Source organism: Amia ocellicauda, unplaced genomic scaffold (genome assembly GCF_036373705.1).
Source record: "Amia ocellicauda isolate fAmiCal2 unplaced genomic scaffold, fAmiCal2.hap1 HAP1_SCAFFOLD_97, whole genome shotgun sequence".
NCBI classification, from domain to species: Eukaryota; Metazoa; Chordata; class Actinopteri; order Amiiformes; family Amiidae; genus Amia; species Amia ocellicauda.
This window is the reverse complement of record NW_027103022.1, coordinates 210159-229989: the sequence shown is the minus strand read 5'-3', so window position 1 is coordinate 229989 and position 19831 is coordinate 210159. Positions and strand designations below refer to the sequence as shown.

Below are 19831 nucleotides of genomic sequence, written 5' to 3'. Positions count from 1 at the left end.
AACCAAGTCTTTGCCGGCAACAGAAGAGTTAAACTGGGAGAAGGAGATTGAGCCGTACGAAGAATTCTTTTAAAGGACTTTATTAAATAAAGAACTTTACAGACTGCGCATGCCCGCCTGTGCCCACCTGATCAGTGGAGTTTTACAGCTGGACAATTGAGTAAGTCGAATGTATATGAAAGTGTTCAGTCATTTAAATAGCTATTTGAGTCTTAAGAAACTTGACCCTTGGAACGAACAGGGCCCTGCTTTCCTCAAAGACTTTGTCTTCAAGTAACTACGGTGGAACCCTGCTTACAAAGAAGATTTTGTGCACAACCTTGGAGCCTTCAAACCAGTGGAAAATCTGTTTGGAAAAGACTCTAATTTCGCGAAACCCCAACTTCCAGGTGCATCGACTGAGTGGAAGTTCTTGGACAAAGCCGAACCGCACTGCCTTTGTTCCAAACCACACGGACCATGTGCCGTGTGCTGTGATCTGAGCCCGAAGACAGAGAGGCCTCTCTGCGACGAAGTTCAGATAAGTTTAACAGTTTGGAGTTCATGATTCATGACATTTGAGAAATCAATTAGAAATGTTATTCTGTGATTCATAACTCTAGAATGTGTAATATCATTTAGTTTTCTTAAATATAAATGTGTGTTGCATTAAACTGTTTTGTTGATAATTTTAGAAATAAAATCTGTCAACCCCGAGAAATATCTTCTCATTCCTGTTTAACTGTTTAGTCTGAAATTGACACAAGTCAATAGACGTTAGATTATTGGTGGCCCTGCCTATCCTTGATCATTGAATAATAATCAGTTAAGGGAAATTGTGGTAACAAGTAACGATAGGATCTTTCTCGGCACCTAAACGTAAATGAGACTGATATATATATAACGAGAAGTTACCTGACATAAATACTAACCTGCGTAGTTATTTAATGTCTGACTAACAATACTAACGAGAGACTCACCTTCGTCTTACTAACCGGTATTGTAGTTAATGTGTTTATAACCTTTTTTGTTTAACGATTTGTGTGTTATCATATGCGATCCCATGGTCTTTGATTTGGTCACGGAAGTGATTTGTCTTTGATTTGTTGATCTAGAGTTGAATTTTGATTAGCTTTTCCCTTTTGTATAATTAGTGTAGTGCTACATTTAGTCTTTGTTTTTGAATAAATTTAACAATTTATATCTTTGGAATTGGTGTCTGTGTCCAATTATTACAGAAATTGAGTTCTACAAGATTCCAGGATTCGTGATAAGGTGATACTATAAATTCACTTCTTAAATTGAAATTTATAAGTGTACCTTACGATACAACTGATAGCACTGCAACTCAGTGTAGGTGTGCGTTCAGTCCGGCAAACACAACATTTCAGTTATGAAACGCTTTCTACAGGTGATGTATAAATGTAATATTTTCACACATTTGAATAAGTTTGATTTGATACAAGATTTATGAAGTTGACCAAACAAAATGACATAATATTTTTCAGGGGATAAAAATCTCACGACACAATTGGGTAGTCCTCACGGCACACGGGTTGAAAACCACTGAGCCAAGCCACGGTGCTTCTTGGCTTTGCACGGCCACTGAGACTGCCAGGGGAAGACGGTGAGAAGCTTCCCTTCGATAGCTCAGTTGGTAGAGCGGAGGACTGTAGGTTTCAGGCAGCGGGCATCCTTAGGTTGCTGGTTCAATTCCGGCTCGAAGGAAGGCGTGATTATGGTTTGACATCGGTTTTGGACGAGCTCCCAAATGTCAAGCCATTGGAATAGCATGAGGACAAGGAGAAAACACCGGAAATTCGGATTTGCTGTGGAGAACTCGCATTGCCCAAACATCTCATATGCATGTGACCCTTTTCACCCTGAGCCCAGTTTTCTAAACCGGCCAGAAAGCGGTCTGGAACAATCATGAAGCCAACACATTGTGAAGCACTTCACTGAAGCCCGGGTAGCTCAGCCGGTAAGGCATCAGACTCTTAATCTGAGGGTCCAGGGTTCGAGTCCCTGTTCGGGCGCCTTGTTGACCGAGGGCCATGATGGTGAAAAGCCTGGATGGCCTTCCAGGTGACAATGAAATATGCAGTTGCGTCTAGGCAAGGTGTCTAGTCCTCTTTGCTTCTTTCGGCAAATATCCAGCCTGGGCAAGTGTTGTCTTCCAGAGGCAAGTCAAGCCAGGAACTCTGAGAGATGTTTTTGCCGTTGACGACGTGTCACTTTAGAACAGCACAACATGCATCTCTACTTGACTTGGCACAATCTGTGAGGGTTGGGCCAACACAACGTGTCCACACATTTGCAGGCGTCTTGAAATACTTGGAATGACCTGTGGCCCCATGCCATGCAGAAGTCCACAGCTATGCGTGTCAGCATGCTCTGCTCCTCATCCCCAATGTGCCACTTGTAAGAACTTTGTAAAAAGCGACAGAGAACATGATCAGCAAAGAAACACAATTCTCCTGAGAACGACAATCATCGTGCCGATCGTAATCTCAGTGCATACCTGGATGCCCAACAAGCCAAGCCAGTGGTTCCCAAGCGTTGTAATGCCACGGCACACTTTGCTGAGACCAAAAACCTTCGCGGCGCACCAACATGAAAAAAAAAAAAACGGATTTACTAGGTATTGTCTCACCTGAATGGCAACAGGCTGCTAAAACTATTATCACACGCACATTGCATGTTAAAGTATGTCAGTAAGGGAGTAATTTAAAGGGCAAATGTGTGAAGTGCAAGGAGTGGCCCTTAGTGGTTAGGTAAAAAAGTACACAGACAAACTAAATAATCCCTTGATACAAATCATTTATTTAGTGCAGACAGACCAAGACCAGCCACAATAAACTATTCGCAGTAAATATAAATTCACAGCAAAATAGGTTCAGTTCACAATATCCTATAACAAGCTGCACAAAGGCAGCGCTAGCAGTGGAAAGAACGAAGAACTGCAGGAGAAACGCCGGGGCTATTTAGAGCCCGATTATTCAACACAGAGGGGGAAAACCAAGGCCAAATGAGACTTAGAGGAACAGGAGACATCCAACAACAGTATAAAGATAAAAAGGAATTCACCACATGTCCCTTTAATCAATTGCCTTGCAGTTCCACTGTGTAGCGTTATGTTGGGTGTATTTTGATAAGAGCATTAGGGCTCTGAGCTGAAGCACTGATCTAAAGAAGACCTCTCCACCCCCAAAGTTATCAGATTTCCTTTGCTCATCAGCTTGGAACTGGTTTGCATCAAAGTGACAGTTTTGGGGAGGATGGCACCGAGAAGAGGCCAAATAGGTTGAATCCTGCTATGAGATGTCTGGAGAAAGGGGCCTGTAGGTGATAAAAACTCTTTGAAGTGGACGAGAGCCGAAATCCCGACATAGTGCTACGAACCCGGGCCAACCGGCATTTCCAAAAGATGGCATGGATTGACATCAGTCATAAATCAAGCCCCCCTCCATTAGGACACTGGGGGCTGAAACCGAAATCCAATCTCAAGAACTCAAGAACCAATCATCTATTGATCTGACAGACTATAAGGAACAGTGCACAGTCTCTGTCTCTCTCTCTCTCTCTCTCTCTCTCTCTCTCTCTTTCTCTCTCACCTGAACCAGTAACTCGCTGCCACAGCTCAACCTGTAGCTCTGTTGCCCGAACCGGAACCAGAAACCAACCAAGTCTTTGCCGGCAACAGAAGAGTTAAACTGGGAGAAGGAGATTGAGCCGTACGAAGAATTCTTTTAAAGGACTTTATTAAATAAAGAACTTTACAGACTGCGCATGCCCGCCTGTGCCCACCTGATCAGTGGAGTTTTACAGCTGGACAATTGAGTAAGTCGAATGTATATGAAAGTGTTCAGTCATTTAAATAGCTATTTGAGTCTTAAGAAACTTGACCCTTGGAACGAACAGGGCCCTGCTTTCCTCAAAGACTTTGTCTTCAAGTAACTACGGTGGAACCCTGCTTACAAAGAAGATTTTGTGCACAACCTTGGAGCCTTCAAACCAGTGGAAAATCTGTTTGGAAAATACTCTAATTTCGCGAAACCCCAACTTCCAGGTGCATCGACTGAGTGGAAGTTCTTGGACAAAGCCGAACCGCACTGCCTTTGTTCCAAACCACACGGACCATGTGCCGTGTGCTGTGATCTGAGCCCGAAGACAGAGAGGCCTCTCTGCGACGAAGTTCAGATAAGTTTAACAGTTTGGAGTTCATGATTCATGACATTTGAGAAATCAATTAGAAATGTTATTCTGTGATTCATAACTCTAGAATGTGTAATATCATTTAGTTTTCTTAAATATAAATGTGTGTTGCATTAAACTGTTTTGTTGATAATTTTAGAAATAAAATCTGTCAACCCCGAGAAATATCTTCTCATTCCTGTTTAACTGTTTAGTCTGAAATTGACACAAGTCAATAGACGTTAGATTATTGGTGGCCCTGCCTATCCTTGATCATTGAATAATAATCAGTTAAGGGAAATTGTGGTAACAAGTAACGATAGGATCTTTCTCGGCACCTAAACGTAAATGAGACTGATATATATATAACGAGAAGTTACCTGACATAAATACTAACCTGCGTAGTTATTTAATGTCTGACTAACAATACTAACGAGAGACTCACCTTCGTCTTACTAACCGGTATTGTAGTTAATGTGTTTATAACCTTTTTTGTTTAACGATTTGTGTGTTATCATATGCGATCCCATGGTCTTTGATTTGGTCACGGAAGTGATTTGTCTTTGATTTGTTGATCTAGAGTTGAATTTTGATTAGCTTTTCCCTTTTGTATAATTAGTGTAGTGCTACATTTAGTCTTTGTTTTTGAATAAATTTAACAATTTATATCTTTGGAATTGGTGTCTGTGTCCAATTATTACAGAAATTGAGTTCTACAAGATTCCAGGATTCGTGATAAGGTGATACTATAAATTCACTTCTTAAATTGAAATTTATAAGTGTACCTTACGATACAACTGATAGCACTGCAACTCAGTGTAGGTGTGCGTTCAGTCCGGCAAACACAACATTTCAGTTATGAAACGCTTTCTACAGGTGATGTATAAATGTAATATTTTCACACATTTGAATAAGTTTGATTTGATACAAGATTTATGAAGTTGACCAAACAAAATGACATAATATTTTTCAGGGGATAAAAATCTCACGACACAATTGGGTAGTCCTCACGGCACACGGGTTGAAAACCACTGAGCCAAGCCACGGTGCTTCTTGGCTTTGCACGGCCACTGAGACTGCCAGGGGAAGACAGTGAGAAGCTTCCCTTCGATAGCTCAGTTGGTAGAGCGGAGGACTGTAGGTTTCAGGCAGCGGGCATCCTTAGGTTGCTGGTTCAATTCCGGCTCGAAGGAAGGCGTGATTATGGTTTGACATCGGTTTTGGACGAGCTCCCAAATGTCAAGCCATTGGAATTGCATGAGGACAAGGAGAAAACACCGGAAATTCGGATTTGCTGTGGAGAACTCGCATTGCCCAAACATCTCATATGCATGTGACCCTTTTCACCCTGAGCCCAGTTTTCTAAACCGGCCAGAAAGCGGTCTGGAACAATCATGAAGCCAACACATTGTGAAGCACTTCACTGAAGCCCGGGTAGCTCAGCCGGTAGAGCATCAGACTTTTAATCTGAGGGTCCAGGGTTCGAGTCCCTGTTCGGGCGCCTTTTTGACCGAGGGCCATGATGGTGAAAAGCCTGGATGGCCTTCCAGGTGACAATGAAATATGCAGTTGCGTCTAGGCAAGGTGTCTAGTCCTCTTTGCTTCTTTCGGCAAATATCCAGCCTGGGCAAGTGTTGTCTTCCAGAGGCAAGTCAAGCCAGGAACTCTGAGAGATGTTTTTGCCGTTGACGACGTGTCACTTTAGAACAGCACAACATGCATCTCTACTTGACTTGGCACAATCTGTGAGGGTTGGGCCAACACAACGTGTCCACACATTTGCAGGCGTCTTGAAATACTTGGAATGACCTGTGGCCCCATGCCATGCAGAAGTCCACAGCTATGCGTGTCAGCATGCTCTGCTCCTCATCCCCAATGTGCCACTTGTAAGAACTTTGTAAAAAGCGACAGAGAACATGATCAGCAAAGAAACACAATTCTCCTGAGAACGACAATCATCGTGCCGATCGTAATCTCAGTGCATACCTGGATGCCCAACAAGCCAAGCCAGTGGTTCCCAAGCGTTGTAATGCCACGGCACACTTTGCTGAGACCAAAAACCTTCGCGGCGCACCAACATGAAAAAAAAAAAAACGGATTTACTAGGTATTGTCTCACCTGAATGGCAACAGGCTGCTAAAACTATTATCACACGCACATTGCATGTTAAAGTATGTCAGTAAGGGAGTAATTTAAAGGGCAAATGTGTGAAGTGCAAGGAGTGGCCCTTAGTGGTTAGGTAAAAAAGTACACAGACAAACTAAATAATCCCTTGATACAAATCATTTATTTAGTGCAGACAGACCAAGACCAGCCACAATAAACTATTCGCAGTAAATATAAATTCACAGCAAAATAGGTTCAGTTCACAATATCCTATAACAAGCTGCACAAAGGCAGCGCTAGCAGTGGAAAGAACGAAGAACTGCAGGAGAAACGCCGGGGCTATTTAGAGCCCGATTATTCAACACAGAGGGGGAAAACCAAGGCCAAATGAGACTTAGAGGAACAGGAGACATCCAACAACAGTATAAAGATAAAAAGGAATTCACCACATGTCCCTTTAATCAATTGCCTTGCAGTTCCACTGTGTAGCGTTATGTTGGGTGTATTTTGATAAGAGCATTAGGGCTCTGAGCTGAAGCACTGATCTAAAGAAGACCTCTCCACCCCCAAAGTTATCAGATTTCCTTTGCTCATCAGCTTGGAACTGGTTTGCATCAAAGTGACAGTTTTGGGGAGGATGGCACCGAGAAGAGGCCAAATAGGTTGAATCCTGCAATGAGATGTCTGGAGAAAGGGGCCTGTAGGTGATAAAAACTCTTTGAAGTGGACGAGAGCCGAAATCCCGACATAGTGCTACGAACCCGGGCCAACCGGCATTTCCAAAAGATGGCATGGATTGACATCAGTCATAAATCAAGCCCCCCTCCATTAGGACACTGGGGGCTGAAACCGAAATCCAATCTCAAGAACTCAAGAACCAATCACCTATTGATCTGACAGACTATAAGGAACAGTGCACAGTCTCTCTCTCTCTCTCTCTCTCTCTCTTTCTCTCTCTCTCTCTTTCTCTCTCACCTGAACCAGTAACTCGCTGCCACAGCTCAACCTGTAGCTCTGTTGCCCGAACCGGAACCAGAAACCAACCAAGTCTTTGCCGGCAACAGAAGAGTTAAACTGGGAGAAGGAGATTGAGCCGTACGAAGAATTCTTTTAAAGGACTTTATTAAATAAAGAACTTTACAGACTGCGCATGCCCGCCTGTGCCCACCTGATCAGTGGAGTTTTACAGCTGGACAATTGAGTAAGTCGAATGTATATGAAAGTGTTCAGTCATTTAAATAGCTATTTGAGTCTTAAGAAACTTGACCCTTGGAACGAACAGGGCCCTGCTTTCCTCAAAGACTTTGTCTTCAAGTAACTACGGTGGAACCCTGCTTACAAAGAAGATTTTGTGCACAACCTTGGAGCCTTCAAACCAGTGGAAAATCTGTTTGGAAAAGACTCTAATTTCGCGAAACCCCAACTTCCAGGTGCATCGACTGAGTGGAAGTTCTTGGACAAAGCCGAACCGCACTGCCTTTGTTCCAAACCACACGGACCATGTGCCGTGTGCTGTGATCTGAGCCCGAAGACAGAGAGGCCTCTCTGCGACGAAGTTCAGATAAGTTTAACAGTTTGGAGTTCATGATTCATGACATTTGAGAAATCAATTAGAAATGTTATTCTGTGATTCATAACTCTAGAATGTGTAATATCATTTAGTTTTCTTAAATATAAATGTGTGTTGCATTAAACTGTTTTGTTGATAATTTTAGAAATAAAATCTGTCAACCCCGAGAAATATCTTCTCATTCCTGTTTAACTGTTTAGTCTGAAATTGACACAAGTCAATAGACGTTAGATTATTGGTGGCCCTGCCTATCCTTGATCATTGAATAATAATCAGTTAAGGGAAATTGTGGTAACAAGTAACGATAGGATCTTTCTCGGCACCTAAACGTAAATGAGACTGATATATATATAACGAGAAGTTACCTGACATAAATACTAACCTGCGTAGTTATTTAATGTCTGACTAACAATACTAACGAGAGACTCACCTTCGTCTTACTAACCGGTATTGTAGTTAATGTGTTTATAACCTTTTTTGTTTAACGATTTGTGTGTTAGAGCATCAGACTTTTAATCTGAGGGTCCAGGGTTCGAGTCCCTGTTCGGGCGCCTTGTTGACCGAGGGCCATGATGGTGAAAAGCCTGGATGGCCTTCCAGGTGACAATGAAATATGCAGTTGCGTCTAGGCAAGGTGTCTAGTCCTCTTTGCTTCTTTCGGCAAATATCCAGCCTGGGCAAGTGTTGTCTTCCAGAGGCAAGTCAAGTCAGGAACTCTGAGAGATGTTTTTGCCGTTGACGACATGTCACTTTAGAACAGCACAACATGCATCTCTACTTGACTTGGCACAATCTGTGAGGGTTGGGCCAACACAACGTGTCCACACATTTGCAGGCGTCTTGAAATACTTGGAATGACCTGTGGCCCCATGCCATGCAGAAGTCCACAGCTATGCGTGTCAGCATGCTCTGCTCTTCATCCCCAATGTGCCACTTGTAAGAACTGTGTAAATAGCGACAGAGAACGTGATCAGCAAAGAAACACAATTCTCCTGAGAACGACAATCATCGTGCCGATCGTAATCTCAGTGCATACCTGGATGCCCAACAAGCCAAGCCAGTGGTTCCCAAGCGTTGTAATGCCACGGAACACTTTGCTGAGACCAAAAACCTTCGCGGCGCACCAACATGAAAAAAAAAAAAAAGGATTTACTAGGTATTGTCTCACCTGAATGGCAACAGGCTGCTAAAACTATTATCACACGCACATTGCATGTTAAAGTATGTCAGTAAGGGAGTAATTAAAAGGGCAAATGTGTGAAGTGCAAGGAGTGGCCCTTAGTGGTTAGGTAAAAAAGTACACTGACAAACTAAATAATCCCTTGATACAAATCATTTATTTAGTGCAGACAGACCAAGACCAGCCACAATAAACTATTCGCAGTAAATATAAATTCACAGCAAAATAGGTTCAGTTCACAATATCCTATAACAAGCTGCACAAAGGCAGCGCTAGCAGTGGAAAGAACGAAGAACTGCAGGAGAAACGCCGGGGCTATTTAGAGCCCGATTATTCAACACAGAGGGGGAAAACCAGGGCCAAATGAGACTTAGAGGAACAGGAGACATCCAACAACAGTATAAAGATAAAAAGGAATTCACCACATGTCCCTTTAATCAATTGCCTTGCAGTTCCACTGTGTAGCGTTATGTTGGGTGTATTTTGATAAGAGCATTTGGGCTCTGAGCTGAAGCACTGATCTAAAGAAGACCTCTCCACCCCCAAAGTTATCAGATTTCCTTTGCTCATCAGCTTGGAACCGGTTTGCATCAAAGTGACAGTTTTGGGGTGGATGGCACCGAGAAGAGGCCAAATAGGTTGAATCCTGCTATGAGATGTCTGGAGAAAGGGGCCTGTAGGTGATAAAAACTCTTTGAAGTGGACGAGAGCCGAAATCCCGACATAGAGCTACGAACCCGGGCCAACCGGCATTTCCAAAAGATGGCATGGATTGACATCAGTCATAAATCAAGCCCCCCTCCATTAGGACACTGGGGGCTGAAACCGAAATCCAATCTCAAGAACTCAAGAACCAATCACCTATTGATCTGACAGACTATAAGGAACAGTGCACAGTCTCTCTCTCTCTCTCTCTCTCTCTTTCTCTCTCTCTCTCTTTCTCTCTCACCTGAACCAGTAACTCGCTGCCACAGCTCAACCTGTAGCTCTGTTGCCCGAACCGGAACCAGAAACCAACCAAGTCTTTGCCGGCAACAGAAGAGTTAAACTGGGAGAAGGAGATTGAGCCGTACGAAGAATTCTTTTAAAGGACTTTATTAAATAAAGAACTTTACAGACTGCGCATGCCCGCCTGTGCCCACCTGATCAGTGGAGTTTTACAGCTGGACAATTGAGTAAGTCGAATGTATATGAAAGTGTTCAGTCATTTAAATAGCTATTTGAGTCTTAAGAAACTTGACCCTTGGAACGAACAGGGCCCTGCTTTCCTCAAAGACTTTGTCTTCAAGTAACTACGGTGGAACCCTGCTTACAAAGAAGATTTTGTGCACAACCTTGGAGCCTTCAAACCAGTGGAAAATCTGTTTGGAAAAGACTCTAATTTCGCGAAACCCCAACTTCCAGCTGCATCGACTGAGTGGAAGTTCTTGGACAAAGCCGAACCGCACTGCCTTTGTTCCAAACCACACGGACCATGTGCCGTGTGCTGTGATCTGAGCCCGAAGACAGAGAGGCCTCTCTGCGACGAAGTTCAGATAAGTTTAACAGTTTGGAGTTCATGATTCATGACATTTGAGAAATCAATTAGAAATGTTATTCTGTGATTCATAACTCTAGAATGTGTAATATCATTTAGTTTTCTTAAATATAAATGTGTGTTGCATTAAACTGTTTTGTTGATAATTTTAGAAATAAAATCTGTCAACCCCGAGAAATATCTTCTCATTCCTGTTTAACTGATTAGTATGAAATTGACACAAGTCAATAGACGTTAGATTATTGGTGGCCCTGCCTATCCTTGATCATTGAATAATAATCAGTTAAGGGAAATTGTGGTAACAAGTAACGATAGGATCTTTCTCGGCACCTAAACGTAAATGAGACTGATATATATATAACGAGAAGTTACCTGACATAAATACTAACCTGCGTAGTTATTTAATGTCTGACTAACAATACTAACGAGAGACTCACCTTCGTCTTACTAACCGGTATTGTAGTTAATGTGTTTATAACCTTTTTTGTTTAACGATTTGTGTGTTAGAGCATCAGACTCTTAATCTGAGGGTCCAGGGTTCGAGTCCGTGTTCGGGCGCCTTGTTGACCGAGGGCCATGATGGTGAAAAGCCTGGATGGCCTTCCAGGTGACAATGAAATATGCAGTTGCGTCTAGGCAAGGTGTCTAGTCCTCTTTGCTTCTTTCGGCAAATATCCAGCCTGGGCAAGTGTTGTCTTCCAGAGGCAAGTCAAGCCAGGAACTCTGAGAGATGTTTTTGCCGTTGACGACGTGTCACTTTAGAACAGCACAACATGCATCTCTACTTGACTTGGCACAATCTGTGAGGGTTGGGCCAACACAACGTGTCCACACATTTGCAGGCGTCTTGAAATACTTGGAATGACCTGTGGCCCCATGCCATGCAGAAGTCCACAGCTATGCGTGTCAGCATGCTCTGCTCTTCATCCCCAATGTGCCACTTGTAAGAACTGTGTAAAAAGCGACAGAGAACGTGATCAGCAAAGAAACACAATTCTCCTGAGAACGACAATCATCGTGCCGATCGTAATCTCAGTGCATACCTGGATGCCCAACAAGCCAAGCCAGTGGTTCCCAAGCGTTGTAATGCCACGGCACACTTTGCTGAGACCAAAAACCTTCGCGGCGCACCAACATGAAAAAAAAAAAAAAGGATTTACTAGGTATTGTCTCACCTGAATGGCAACAGGCTGCTAAAACTATTATCACACGCACATTGCATGTTAAAGTATGTCAGTAAGGGAGTAATTAAAAGGGCAAATGTGTGAAGTGCAAGGAGTGGCCCTTAGTGGTTAGGTAAAAAAGTACACAGACAAACTAAATAATCCCTTGATACAAATAATTTATTTAGTGCAGACAGACCAAGACCAGACACAATAAACTATTCGCAGTAAATATAAATTCACAGCAAAATAGGTTCAGTTCACAATATCCTATAACAAGCTGTATTTAACGAAGTGGTTAAACGTTACAAAGGGCATTACAATTGTTGAAAAACAATAGCACACGGATCAAACATGCTATCCCCGCCGTTTTATTCGATTTGATTAGACGTTTCGCGACCGAAATGTTTTGTGTGCAGACTGAACGCACACCTGAGCCGAGCATGATCACAATACATATCCACAGTTAATCTAAGCAGTATCATATTGTAACCGTTTCGGTCTGTTATCAACCCTTCCGGATCCAAAACCAGGAGTCAGACACCCTTTTCGGTGGACACCCTGTTGACTTCTCACAAGCACCATCTGCCTTCACAAAGGCAGCGCTAGCAGTGGAAAGAACGAAGAACTGCAGGAGAAACGCCAGGGCTATTTAGAGCCCGATTATTCAACACAGAGGGGGAAAACCAGGGCCAAATGAGACTTAGAGGAACAGGAGACATCCGACAACAGTATAAAGATAAAAAGGAATTCACCACATGTCCCTTTAATCAATTGCCTTGCAGTTCCACTGTGTAGCGTTATGTTGGGTGTATTTTGATAAGAGCATTTGGGCTCTGAGCTGAAGCACTGATCTAAAGAAGACCTCTCCACCCCCAAAGTTATCAGATTTCCTTTGCTCATCAGCTTGGAACTGGTTTGCATCAAAGTGACAGTTTTGGGGAGGATGGCACCGAGAAGAGGCCAAATAGGTTGAATCCTGCTATGAGATGTCTGGAGAAAGGGGCCTGTAGGTGATAAAAACTGTTTGAAGTGGACGAGACGAAATCCCGACATAGAGCTACGAACCCGGGCCAACCGGCATTTCCAAAAGATGGCATGGATTGACATCAGTCATAAATCAAGCCCCCCTCCATTAGGACACTGGGGGCTGAAACCGAAATCCAATCTCAAGAACTCAAGAACCAATCACCTATTGATCTGACAGACTATAAGGAACAGTGCACAGTCTCTCTCTCTCTCTCTCTTTCTCTCTCACCTGAACCAGTAACTCGCTGCCACAGCTCAACCTGTAGCTCTGTTGCCCGAACCGGAACCAGAAACCAACCAAGTCTTTGCCGGCAACAGAAGAGTTAAACTGGGAGAAGGAGATTGAGCCGTACGAAGAATTCTTTTAAAGGACTTTATTAAATAAAGAACTTTACAGACTGCGCATGCCCGCCTGTGCCCACCTGATCAGTGGAGTTTTACAGCTGGACAATTGAGTAAGTCGAATGTATATGAAAGTGTTCAGTCATTTAAATAGCTATTTGAGTCTTAAGAAACTTGACCCTTGGAACGAACAGGGCCCTGCTTTCCTCAAAGACTTTGTCTTCAAGTAACTACGGTGGAACCCTGCTTACAAAGAAGATTTTGTGCACAACCTTGGAGCCTTCAAACCAGTGGAAAATCTGTTTGGAAAAGACTCTAATTTCGCGAAACCCCAACTTCCAGGTGCATCGACTGAGTGGAAGTTCTTGGACAAAGCTGAACCGCACTGCCTTTGTTCCAAACCACACGGACCATGTGCCGTGTGCTGTGATCTGAGCCCGAAGACAGAGAGGCCTCTCTGCGACGAAGTTCAGATAAGTTTAACAGTTTGGAGTTCATGATTCATGACATTTGAGAAATCAATTAGAAATGTTATTCTGTGATTCATAACTCTAGAATGTGTAATATCATTTAGTTTTCTTAAATATAAATTTGTGTTGCATTAAACTGTTTTGTTGATAATTTTAGAAATAAAATCTGTCAACCCCGAGAAATATCTTCTCATTCCTGTTTAACTGTTTAGTCTGAAATTGACACAAGTCAATAGTCGTTAGATTATTGGTGGCCCTGCCTATCCTTGATCATTGAATAATAATCAGTTAAGGGAAATTGTGGTAACAAGTAACGATAGGATCTTTCTCGGCACCTAAACGTAAATGAGACTGATATATATATAACGAGAAGTTACCTGACATAAATACTAACCTGCGTAGTTATTTAATGTCTGACTAACAATACTAACGAGAGACTCACCTTCGTCTTACTAACCGGTATTGTAGTTAATGTGTTTATAACCTTTTTTGTTTAACGATTTGTGTGTTATCATATGCGATCCCATGGTCTTTGATTTGGTCACGGAAGTGATTTGTCTTTGATTTGTTGATCTAGAGTTGAATTTTGATTAGCTTTTCCCTTTTGTATAATTAGTGTAGTGCTACATTTAGTCTTTGTTTTTGAATAAATTTAACAATTTATATCTTTGGAATTGGTGTCTGTGTCCAATTATTACAGAAATTGAGTTCTACAAGATTCCAGGATTCGTGATAAGGTGATACTATAAATTCACTTCTTAAATTGAAATTTATAAGTGTACCTTACGATACAACAGATAGCACTGCAACTCAGTGTAGGTGTGCGTTCAGTCCGGCAAACACAACATTTCAGTTATGAAACGCTTTCTACAGGTGATGTATAAATGTAATATTTTCACACATTTGAATAAGTTTGATTTGATACAAGATTTATGAAGTTGACCAAACAAAATGACATAATATTTTTCAGGGGATAAAAATCTCACGACACAATTGGGTAGTCCTCACGGCACACGGGTTGAAAACCACTGAGCCAAGCCACGGTGCTTCTTGGCTTTGCACGGCCACTGAGACTGCCAGGGGAAGATGGTGAGAAGCTTCCCTTCGATAGCTCAGTAGGTAGAGCGGAGGACTGTAGGTTTCAGGCAGCGGGCATCCTTAGGTCGCTGGTTCAATTCCGGCTCGAAGGAAGGCGTGATTATGGTTTGACATCGGTTTTGGACGAGCTCCCAAATGTCAAGCCATTGGAATTGCATGAGGACAAGGAGAAAACACCGGAAATTCGGATTTGCTGTGGAGAACTCGCATTGCCCAAACATCTCATATGCATGTGACCCTTTTCACCCTGAGCCCAGTTTTCTAAACCGGCCAGAAAGCGGTCTGGAACAATCATGAAGCCAACACATTGTGAAGCACTTCACTGAAGCCCGGGTAGCTCAGCCGGTAGAGCATCAGACTTTTAATCTGAGGGTCCAGGGTTCGAGTCCCTGTTCGGGTGCCTTGTTGACCGAGGGCCATGATGGTGAAAAGCCTGGATGGCCTTCCAGGTGACAATGAAATATGCAGTTGCGTCTAGGCAAGGTGTCTAGTCCTGTTTGCTTCTTTCGGCAAATATCCAGCCTGGGCAAGTGTTGTCTTCCAGAGGCAAGTCAAGCCAGGAACTCTGAGAGATGTTTTTGCCGTTGACGACGTGTCACTTTAGAACAGCACAACATCCATCTCTACTTGACTTGGCACAATCTGTGAGGGTTGGGCCAATACAACGTGTCCACACATTTGCAGGCGTCTTGAAATACTTGGAATGACCTGTGGCCCCATGCCATGCAGAAGTCCACAGCTATGCGTGTCAGCATGCTCTGCTCCTCATCCCCAATGTGCCACTTGTAAGAACTTTGTAAAAAGCGACAGAGAACATGATCAGCAAAGAAACACAATTCTCCTGAGAACGACAATCATCGTGCCGATCGTAATCTCGTGTGTGTCTCGAATGGCAACAGGCTGCTAAAACTATTATCACACGCACATTGCATGTTAAAGTATGTCAGTAAGGGAGTAATTAAAAGGGCAAATGTGTGAAGTGCAAGGAGTGGCCCTTAGTGGTTAGGTAAAAAAGTACACAGACAAACTAAATAATCCCTTGATACAAATAATTTATTTAGTGCAGACAGACCAAGACCAGCCACAATAAACTATTCGCAGTAAATATAAATTCACAGCAAAATAGGTTCAGTTCACAATATCCTATAACAAGCTGCACAAAGGCAGCGCTAGCAGTGGAAAGAACGAAGAACTGCAGGAGAAACGCCGGGGCTATTTAGAGCCCGATTATTCAACACAGAGGGGGAAAACCAGGGCCAAATGAGACTTAGAGGAACAGGAGACATCCAACAACAGTATAAAGATAAAAAGGAATTCACCACATGTCCCTTTAATCAATTGCCTTGCAGTTCCACTGTGTAGCGTTATGTTGGGTGTATTTTGATAAGAGCATTTGGGCTCTGAGCTGAAGCACTGATCTAAAGAAGACCTCTCCACCCCCAAAGTTATCAGATTTCCTTTGCTCATCAGCTTGGAACTGGTTTGCATCAAAGTGACAGTTTTGGGGAGGATGGCACCGAGAAGAGGCCAAATAGGTTGAATCCTGCTATGAGATGTCTGGAGAAAGGGGCCTGTAGGTGATAAAAACTCTTTGAAGTGGACGAGAGCCGAAATCCCGACATAGAGCTACGAACCCGGGCCAACCGGCATTTCCAAAAGATGGCATGGATTGACATCAGTCATAAATCAAGCCCCCCTCCATTAGGACACTGGGGGCTGAAACCGAAATCCAATCTCAAGAACTCAAGAACCAATCACCTATTGATCTGACAGACTATAAGGAACAGTGCACAGTCTCTCTCTCTCTCTCTCTCTCTCTCTCTCTCTTTCTCTCTCACCTGAACCAGTAACTCGCTGCCACAGCTCAACCTGTAGCTCTGTTGCCCGAACCAGAACCAGAAACCAACCAAGTCTTTGCCGGCAACAGAAGAGTTAAACTGGGAGAAGGAGATTGAGCCGTACGAAGAATTCTTTTAAAGGACTTTATTAAATAAAGAACTTTACAGACTGCGCATGCCCGCCTGTGCCCACCTGATCAGTGGAGTTTTACAGTTGGACAATTGAGTAAGTCGAATGTATATGAAAGTGTTCAGTCATTTAAATAGCTATTTGAGTCTTAAGAAACTTGACCCTTGGAACGAACAGGGCCCTGCTTTCCTCAAAGACTTTGCTTCAAGTAACTACGGTGGAACCCTGCTTACAAAGAAGATTTTGTGCACAAACTTGGAGCCTTCAAACCAGTGGAAAATCTGTTTGGAAAAGACTCTAATTTCGCGAAACCCCAACTTCCAGGTGCATCGACTGAGTGGAAGTTCTTGGACAAAGCCGAACCGCACTGCCTTTGTTCCAAACCACACGGACCATGTGCCGTGTGCTGTGATCTGAGCCCGAAGACAGAGAGGCCTCTCTGCGACGAAGTTCAGATAAGTTTAACAGTTTGGAGTTCATGATTCATGACATTTGAGAAATCAATTAGAAATGTTATTCTGTGATTCATAACTCTAGAATGTGTAATATCATTTAGTTTTCTTAAATATAAATATGTGTTGCATTAAACTGTTTTGTTGATAATTTTAGAAATAAAATCTGTCAACCCTGAGAAATATCTTCTCATTCCTGTTTAACTGTTTAGTCTGAAATTGACACAAGTCAATAGACGTTAGATTATTGGTGGCCCTGCCTATCCTTGATCATTGAATAATAATCAGTTAAGGGAAATTGTGGTAACAAGTAACGATAGGATCTTTCTCGGCACCTAAACGTAAATGAGACTGATATATATATAACGAGAAGTTACCTGACATAAATACTAACCTGCCTAGTTATTTAATGTCTGACTAACAATACTAACGAGAGACTCACCTTCGTCTTACTAACCGGTATTGTAGTTAATGTGTTTATAACCTTTTTTGTTTAACGATTTGTGTGTTATCATATGCGATCCCATGGTCTTTGATTTGGTCACGGAAGTGATTTGTCTTTGATTTGTTGATCTAGAGTTGAATTTTGATTAGCTTTTCCCTTTTGTATAATTAGTGTAGTGCTACATTTAGTCTTTGTTTTTGAATAAATTTAACAATTTATATCTTTGGAATTGGTGTCTGTGTCCAATTATTACAGAAATTGAGTTCTACAAGATTCCAGGATTCGTGATAAGGTGATACTATAAATTCACTTCTTAAATTGAAATTTATAAGTGTACCTTACGATACAACTGATAGCACTGCAACTCAGTGTAGGTGTGCGTTCAGTCCGGCAAACACAACATTTCAGTTATGAAACGCTTTCTACAGGTGATGTATAAATGTAATATTTTCACACATTTGAATAAGTTTGATTTGATACAAGATTTATGAAGTTGACCAAACAAAATGACATAATATCTTTCAGGGGATAAAAATCTCACGACACAATTGGGTAGTCCTCACGGCACACGGGTTGAAAACCACTGAGCCAAGCCACGGTGCTTCTTGGCTTTGCACGGCCACTGAGACTGCCAGGGGAAGAAGGTGAGAAGCTTCCCTTCGATAGCTCAGTTGGTAGAGCGGAGGACTGTAGGTTTCAGGCAGCGGGCATCCTTAGGTCGCTGATTCAATTCCGGCTCGAAGGAAGTCGTGATTATGGTTTGACATCGGTTTTGGACGAGCTCCCAAATGTCAAGCCATTGGAATTGCATGAGGACAAGGAGAAAACACCGGAAATTCGGATTTGCTGTGGAGAACTCGCATTGCCCAAACATCTCATATGCATGTGACCCTTTTCACCCTGAGCCCAGTTTTCTAAACCGGCCAGAAAGCGGTCTGGAACAATCATGAAGCCCACACATTGTGAAGCACTTCATTGAAGCCCGGGTAGCTCAGCCGGTAGAGCATCAGACTTTTAATCTGAGGGTCCAGGGTTCGAGTCCCTGTTCGGGTGCCTTGTTGACCGAGGGCCCTGATGGTGAAAAGCCTGGATGGCCTTCCAGTTGACAATGAAATATGCAGTTGCGTCTAGGCAAGCTGTCTAGTCCTCTTTGCTTCTTTTGGCAAATATCCAGCCTGGGCAAGTGTTGTCTTCCAGAGGCAAGTCAAGCCAGGAACTCTGACGACGTGTCACTTTAGAACAGCACAACATGCATCTCTACTTGACTTGGCACAATCTGTGAGGGTTGGGCCAACACAACGTGTCCACACATTTGCAGGCGTCTTGAAATACTTGGAATGACCTGTGGCCCCATGCCATGCAGAAGTCCACAGCTATGCGTGTCAGCATGCTCTGCTCCTCATCCCCAATGTGCCACTTGTAAGAACTTTGTAAAAAGCGACAGAGAACATGATCAGCAAAGAAACACAATTCTCCTGAGAACGACAATCATCGTGCCGATCGTAATCTCAGTGCATACCTGGATGCCCAACAAGCCAAGCCAGTGGTTCCCAAGCGTTGTAATGCCACGGCACACTTTACTGAGACCAAAAACCTTCGCGGCGCACCAACATGAAAAAGAAAAAAAAAGGATTTACTAGGTATTGTCTCACCTGAATGGCAACAGGCTGCTAAAACTATTATCACACGCACATTGCATGTTAAAGTATGTCAGTAAGGGAGTAATTAAAAGGGCAAATGTGTGAAGTGCAAGGAGTGGCCCTTAGTGGTTAGGTAAAAAAGTACACAGACAAACTAAATAATCCCTTGATACAAATCATTTATTTAGTGCAGACAGACCAAGACCAGCCACAATAAACTATTCGCAGTAAATATAAATTCACAGCAAAATAGGTTCAGTTCACAATATCCTATAACAAGCTGCACAAAGGCAGCGCTAGCAGTGGAAAGAACGAAGAACTGCAGGAGAAACGCCGGGGCTATTTAGAGCCCGATTATTCAACACAGAGGGGGAAAACCAAGGCCAAATGAGACTTAGAGGAACAGGAGACATCCAACAACAGTATAAAGATGAAAAGGAATTCACCACATGTCCCTTTAATCAATTGCCTTGCAGTTCCACTGTGTAGCGTTATGTTGGGTGTATTTTGATAAGAGCATTTGGGCTCTGAGCTGAAGCACTGATCTAAAGAAGACCTCTCCACCCCCAAAGTTATCAGATTTCCTTTGCTCATCAGCTTGGAACTGGTTTGCATCAAAGTGACAGTTTTGGGGAGGATGGCACCGAGAAGAGGCCAA

General features: G+C 42.9%; 8 non-coding genes across 8 annotated transcripts; all 8 read left to right on the top strand.

The window, feature by feature from the left end:
* Positions 1–1618: 1618 nt before the first annotated feature.
* trnay-gua (transfer RNA tyrosine (anticodon GUA)) lies at positions 1619–1707 on the top strand. The gene is given in 2 exon segments: positions 1619–1655; positions 1672–1707. It is a non-coding gene; the product is annotated as a tRNA-Tyr (tRNA).
* Positions 1708–1942: 235 nt separating this feature from the next.
* trnak-cuu (transfer RNA lysine (anticodon CUU)) lies at positions 1943–2015 on the top strand. Its single transcript has one exon. It is a non-coding gene; the product is annotated as a tRNA-Lys (tRNA).
* A 3262-nt stretch (positions 2016–5277) lies between these two features.
* Positions 5278–5366, top strand: trnay-gua (transfer RNA tyrosine (anticodon GUA)). The gene is given in 2 exon segments: positions 5278–5314; positions 5331–5366. It is a non-coding gene; the product is annotated as a tRNA-Tyr (tRNA).
* A 235-nt stretch (positions 5367–5601) lies between these two features.
* trnak-uuu (transfer RNA lysine (anticodon UUU)) lies at positions 5602–5674 on the top strand. Its single transcript has one exon. It is a non-coding gene; the product is annotated as a tRNA-Lys (tRNA).
* An 8997-nt stretch (positions 5675–14671) lies between these two features.
* Positions 14672–14760, top strand: trnay-gua (transfer RNA tyrosine (anticodon GUA)). The gene is given in 2 exon segments: positions 14672–14708; positions 14725–14760. It is a non-coding gene; the product is annotated as a tRNA-Tyr (tRNA).
* Positions 14761–14995: 235 nt separating this feature from the next.
* On the top strand, positions 14996–15068 carry trnak-uuu (transfer RNA lysine (anticodon UUU)). The gene has a single exon. It is a non-coding gene; the product is annotated as a tRNA-Lys (tRNA).
* A 3121-nt stretch (positions 15069–18189) lies between these two features.
* trnay-gua (transfer RNA tyrosine (anticodon GUA)) lies at positions 18190–18278 on the top strand. The gene is given in 2 exon segments: positions 18190–18226; positions 18243–18278. It is a non-coding gene; the product is annotated as a tRNA-Tyr (tRNA).
* A 235-nt stretch (positions 18279–18513) lies between these two features.
* On the top strand, positions 18514–18586 carry trnak-uuu (transfer RNA lysine (anticodon UUU)). The gene has a single exon. It is a non-coding gene; the product is annotated as a tRNA-Lys (tRNA).
* Positions 18587–19831: the final 1245 nt, after the last annotated feature.